Source organism: Lynx canadensis, chromosome A1 (assembly GCF_007474595.2).
Source record: "Lynx canadensis isolate LIC74 chromosome A1, mLynCan4.pri.v2, whole genome shotgun sequence".
NCBI lineage: Eukaryota > Metazoa > Chordata > Mammalia > Carnivora > Felidae > Lynx > Lynx canadensis.
In genome coordinates, this window is record NC_044303.2 from 223,070,173 (window position 1) to 223,076,670 (window position 6,498).

Genomic DNA, 6,498 nt, shown 5'->3' on the forward strand with positions numbered 1-6,498 from the left:
CCCAGAGTTTCTGATTCTATAGTGTCTTGAGGCTCAAAAATATGCATTTCTAAAAAGTTTCCAGATGATACTGATGATGCTGGAGACTGTAACTGAGAACTATTCCTCTAGAACTAAAGTCAATCAACTAATATTTGTAGTATGTTCTTAATCCAGTATCGCGTTCTATGGCGCTTATGAGAAGAAGTTCCCTCAAGTAACATGAACTCCATTCATGGGTGTATTAATTTGCTATGGCTGTTATAACAAAAGACCACACACATAGTGACTCAAATGACAGAAATTTTTAGTTTTCATTTTGTTTAAGTGTATATATTTACTTTGAGAAAGAGAACAAGCTGGGGGGGGCGGGGCAAAGAGAGAGGAGTACAGGAGATCTGAAGTGGACTCCGTACTGACAGCAGAGTCCGATGTGGGGCTTGAACTCACAAACCATGAGATTATGACCTGAGCTGAAGTCAGATACCTAACCAGCTGAGCCACCCAGGTGCCCCAACAAAAATTTATTTTTTAACAGTTCAGAGGCAGGAAGTTGAAGATCAAGGTGCCAGTAGGGTTGCGTTCTTCTGAGGTCTCTCTCCTTGGCTCAAAGATGGCAGCCTTCATGTGGCCTCTTCACATGGTCTTCCCTGTGGGAGCATCTCCCTGTGTTGCCCTGGGGTTCCATCCAGAGCATCCCAAAGGTGTTGCTGAAGGTTCTTGGTCTTATCACAAGAAAAAATTCAAAGACAGATGTGCAACACAGTGGACTAGTGAAACAAGTGGGATAGTTTATTTTAGTTCATTTATTTATTTATTTATTTATTTTTATTTTTTGATTTTTATTTTTGAGGGAGAGACCAAGAGCTCGCAAGCAGGTGAGGTAGGAACAGAGTCAGAGACAGTGAGAGAGAGAGAGAGAGAGAGAGAGAGAGAGATGAGGGGTGGAGGGAAGACAAGTGTGAAAGTTTATTAAAGCAAAAGAATACTCTAGAGATCTGGGAGTGAGTGAACTTGAGAGACAGAGAGCGAGCGAGCGAGCTGTGCACCATAGGAGTTGAGTTCCTAACTTTTATTGACAGTTGTTAACTAGAAGGTGAATATTTATTGCTTGAAGTGGAGATGCAAAGTTTCATGCTTTTTCTTCCTTATTTGGTCAGGGATTTCCTGTCATGGCACCCACCATTTAGGGCCTGTATAATTTGATTTGGCTTTTTGTAGAGTGTTGGCAGGACAGACCTCTGACTTTCCAGATAGCTGGTCATAACATCCTCCTTGTTGTTGACCTCCAGGTGTCCTGTTAGAAACTAACCAACTGCCACTCTAATACCAATGTCTTCCTCTTTTTATAAGGATACCGGTCGTAAAGGCCTTGGGCTCCACCATAATGCCTTCATTTTCACTTAGTCACATATTTAAAGACCTTATCTCTAAATATAGTTATGGTCACTATATTAGTCAGGGTTCTCCAGAGAAACAGAACTAAGGGGATAAAGAGAGGGAGGGAGAGAGAGAGATCATGAAGGATTTTATAGAAAGTGATTATGGAGGCTGACAAGTCACATGATCTGCCAGCTGCAAGCTTGAAACTCAGGAAAGCTGATGGTGTAATTTAGTCCAGGTTCTAAGGCAAAAGAACCAGGGGAGCTGATGTTCAAGGGCAGGAGAAGATGGATGTCACAGCTCAAAGAGCAAATTCACTTTTTGTCTGCCTTTTTGTTCTATTCAGACCTCAATAGATTGGATGATGCCTTAGTGCTTTGGTGAGGGAGATTTTCTTTACTTAGTCTACTGACTCAAATGCTAATCTCTTCTAGAAACACCTTCACAGACTCCCCCAAGAGTAATGTTTTACTACCTGTTTGGGCATCCTTTAGGCCAGTCAAGTGGCACATAAAATTAACCATCACAATTATATTTGGAAGTGCTGGGTATTGGGACTTCCACATATGAATCTGTCAGGGACACAACTCAGCTCACAACAGTGAGGTAAAACAAATCACATGAAGTAGAAACTTATAAAACTTTTCATACAAACTTTAGGCTGTCTTAGCCTTATCCTCAGAGGAACTTTGGCCACTATCTAGTGTTTGAAAAACATTGTCACAAGCTTGCAGTCAGTGTTTCTGAATCCTGTGGCTAAATTTCCTCTTGGAGAATCCTTCCTTTCTTTTCTGAGTGTCTGGAACTATTCCTATCCACATGATATATTTGTGGGTTTTAAATTGGTCCAGCTGCACTTAATGGGATAGTTGTCCACAATTTCATTAGGACAGATAAATATAAAGAAAAAAATAAGTATAAATTCCACCATCCATATGTCTATACCATTAATTTTTGGTGAACATTTTTTAAAACTTTAATAACACTTTGCTCATGGGGCACCTAGTGGCTCAGTTAGTTAAGGGTCCAACTTCAGCTCAGGTCAAGATCTCATGGCTCATGAGTTTGAGCCCTGCATCGGACTCTGCATTGACAGCTTGGAGACTGGAGTCTGCTTTGTATTCTGTGTTCCCCCCTCTCTCTGCCCCTCCCCCACTCAAAAATAAACAAACATTATTATTTTCTTTTAATTTCCTCATGAATCCTCTCTCTCCCCCTCCTACCCTTCCCCCTTTTACTCCCCCTCCTCCTCCTTGCCCTTCTCCTCCTCTTCCTCCTCCTTTTCCTCCTCCTCCCCCTCTTCCTCCTCCTCCTCCTCCTCCTTCTTCTTTTCCCCTTCTCCTCCTCCTCCTCCTCCTCCTCCCCCTTCTTCTCTTCCTCCTCCTCTTCCTTCCCCTTCCTCTCCTTCTCCTTCTCCTCCTCCTCCTCCTCCTCCTCCTCCTCCTCCTCCTTCTTTCTTCTTCTTCTTCTTCTTCTTCTTCTTCTTCTTCTTCTCCTCTCTATACTATATATACATAATCTAATTTTGGTTGTGTATACTATTTTCTTACTTATTTTTTCCAAAGCAAAAATATAACTACAACACAGGTATTTTAATTTAACTTGATTTTTCTCAGTGCATTAAAGGGGTTAAGACCCTGGACTCTGGAATCAAAGACCTTGGATTAGAATCCTGGATTCTAGAAGCAGTATAATCTTGGTGATAAAATAGTCTTACTTTTTACTGTTGTTAGGATTAAACAAGTTATAGTAAGTAAAGTCCTTAGAACCATGACTATTGTATAGTAAGTATCATATAAATATTGGGTATTATTATAATTATTATATGAATATCAATTTATCTAAATATGTTTTAATAGTTGAGTAGTGTTTCTTTTTTTTAAGTTTTATTATTTCTTTATTTTGAGAGAAAGAGTGTGAGTGGGAAAGGGGCAGAGAGAGACAGAGAGAGAGAATCCCAAGCAGGCTCCACACCAGCAGTGGGGAGCCCAACACAAGGCTTGAACCTATGAACTGTGAGATCATGACCTGCGCCGAAACCAAAAGTTGGACGCTTAACCAACTGAGCTAACTAGGCACCCCTAGTATTTATTAATATGATCATGTTACTTTATTTAATTACATGTATATTGGTATGTATTTTTTGTTGTTATATTTAAAATGGTTGCAAACATCAGCCATTTATGAATTATAAAGATGAGGAGTTTTGAACAATTACTCTATTATTTTCTCAAGTAAATTCTTAGAAGTGGTAAATATTGACCAAATAATACGCATATTATTTCTTTTCAATAACCACACTGATGTTTGAACATGTTATAATAATTTTATTCCAAGATAAATTTAATAGAGTAATTTACTTAGAATGTTTGCTTATTTATTTTTGTTTCAAAGTATGATATTATATGCACTATGTCAAAATGCCACTTGAATTATACCACGAGTACACACACATACACACATATTCACATATGCTTTCACAAAACATTTTATAAATTAAACACCCGGGTTAGTAGTTTATATGATTGTTTTAGATATTTTAAAGACAGCTTGTTGTTGGGTGGATTAAAAATAGAACAACAAAATACTTACCTGGCAGGGGAGATACCATGGTCACGAAGGTGGTTTTCCCAGGGCGAGGCTTATCCACCACACTCCGGATGTGCTGACCCCTGCGATTTCCCCAAATGTGGGAAACTCGACTGCATAATTTGTGGTAGTGGGGGACTGCGTTCGCGCTTTCCCCTGGAAAAAAAAAATAGAACAAAAAAAGAATACATAGATGATGTTTTAAAAATACAATAAATATAAAAAGAAAGAGTAAGGCACTTAAACGTATAACTTAAAATATCTGTGTCAACGGTAAGAATATAACGGCATGTCAACAAATAAGAAATGTGACTAAGATTAAATCATGCCCTTTCGTGGTTAAGAAAAGCATGATGATACCAAAAGAAAAGCAAGGAAGAGCTCATAGAAACATAATTGATTTAAATACAGAGGGGCGCTTGGCGGCTCAGTGGGTTAAGTTTCAGACTCTTGATTTCTGCTCAGGTCATGATCTCACAGTTTGTGAGTTTCAGCCCAGTGCCGAGCTCTTCTGCACTAACAGTGGGGGAGCCTGTTTGGGATTCTTTCTCTACATATCTCACTGCCCCTCCCCTGCTTATGCTCTCTCTCTCTGAAGATAAACTTTAAAGTAATAATAAAATAAAATAAAATCACATAAAATAAAATACAAAATAAAATAAAATGTAAAATAAAGGAATATTTTATGTTTGCTAGTATTCAATAAAATATTATATCTCACTTATGGGATTAGTAAATATATTAAAAGTACAATAACAGATGCTCTATTATACTTTGTATGGAGTCTAAGTTGTTATAAAGCATTTAGCAAAATATAATTTGGGAGAATATGTAAGAAACACTGTTAAACAATGAACGTAACCTTTCCTTCCACTTGTAAAGAGATATTTCAAAAAATATTCTGAAATTCTCAGAGTTTTTTATAATTTTATTGTATAATCTGCTTTGTATTTTATTATGAATTACTTATATAATGTTTACAAAATAAAAGAAATACATAGGAAGTAATTTTATTAAAATTGCACAAGAAGGGGCGCCTGGGTGGCTCAGTTGGTTAAGCATCCAACTTCGGCTCAGGTCATGATCTCGCGGTTCGTGAGTTCGAGCCCCGCGTCGGGCTCTGTGCTGACCGCTCAGAGCCTGGAGCCTGTTTCAGATTCTGTGTCTCCCTCTCTCTCTCTGACCCTCCCCCATTCATGCTCTGTCTCTCTCTGTCTCAAAAATAAATAAACGTTAAAAAAAATTAAAAAAAATTGCACAAGAAATCTGGAAAATATAAAAGCATACACGTAGTGTTTCAAAATAAAAATAAACTATATGCTTGGAGGAAAAAAAAGCCTGGATGAAAACACATAAAAATAGTGTGTATGCTGGTTGCCTCCTGCTAGGACAAATAATAATTGTTACAGGAAAATAATTATGACCAAGTTTAGAAGTAATAGAAGCGTTTCTTCCTCCCAAGTTTTTTGTTTCCTGTTTCGGAACAGGTTCTGATGAAAAGAAAACCTACCAGTGATATATTGTAGTAAGACACCAAAAGGTGGTTCTGGGGTTTTTATTGGTTTGTTTGCTTGTTTATTATTTTCCATTATGGATAATGATAAGAAGCTACTGAGGAAGAATTGCTGGTCTCCTTTCCATGAGATACTGCAAACTTGATGTTTGTAGGGCCCTTTGTTTAATTTTCACTGTGTGCCACTTCTGTTTCTTCACCTGAACTATGTTTCTTGAAGGCTGAGATGAACGGAGGTTAAAATTCGCCTGGGCGGCTCAGTCGGTTAAGCATCAGACTCTTGATTTTGGCTCAGGTTGTGGTCTCAGGGTTTGTGAGTTCCAGTGCTGCCTGGGGCTCTGTGCTGACAGTGCAGAGCCTGCTTGGGATTCAATCTCTCTCCCTCTCTCTCTGCCCCTCCTCGGCTCACTCTTGCTCTTTCTCTCTCAAAATAATTAATAAATTTGAAAAAAAAAAGAACTGCATGGTTGATAATATCATCATTAATCAACCAATTTTACATAACACCCATTTAAAAAAATAGAACCCTTTAAAAATTAGCAGTGTTAGTTCAAATATTAAAAATAGAGCATTAGAAGAGTGGCATCTGGATGGTTTACTTGGTTGAACGCACGACTTTTAATTTCAACTCAGGCCATGGTCTCACAGTTCATGAGTTTGAACCCCTGCATCAGGCTCTGTGCTCACAGCTTGAAGCCTGCTTGGGATTCTCTCTCTCCCTTTCTCTCTATCTCTCCCCTGTGTACTCTCTCTCTGGCTCTCTCTCTCTCTCTCTCTCTCTCTCTCTCTCTGAAAAATAAACAAACATTAAAAAAAATTTACTCTGATCTACACAGTAGTAAGAAGGAAATGCCAACACTTTCCCCAGTTCTCACCAATTATGTCATCTTTTTGGTCCTACACATCGATGATGATGATGATGATGGTGTTGATTTTGCATTGTCTTTGGTGTTTACCATGGGATTTGGACCATAATTCATAGACAGACATGTGTTATCCATGCTTAACAAGTGCATAAGATTTGAATCTCTGAA

At 38.4% G+C, this 6,498-nt stretch overlaps 1 non-coding gene across 1 annotated transcript; it reads left to right on the forward strand.

Annotated features, from left to right (window-relative positions):
• Positions 1–3,946: 3,946 nt before the first annotated feature.
• LOC115526974 lies at positions 3,947–4,110 on the forward strand. Its single transcript, XR_003972817.1, has one exon. It is a non-coding gene; the product is annotated as a U1 spliceosomal RNA (small nuclear RNA).
• The last annotated feature ends 2,388 nt before the right edge of the window (positions 4,111–6,498 follow it).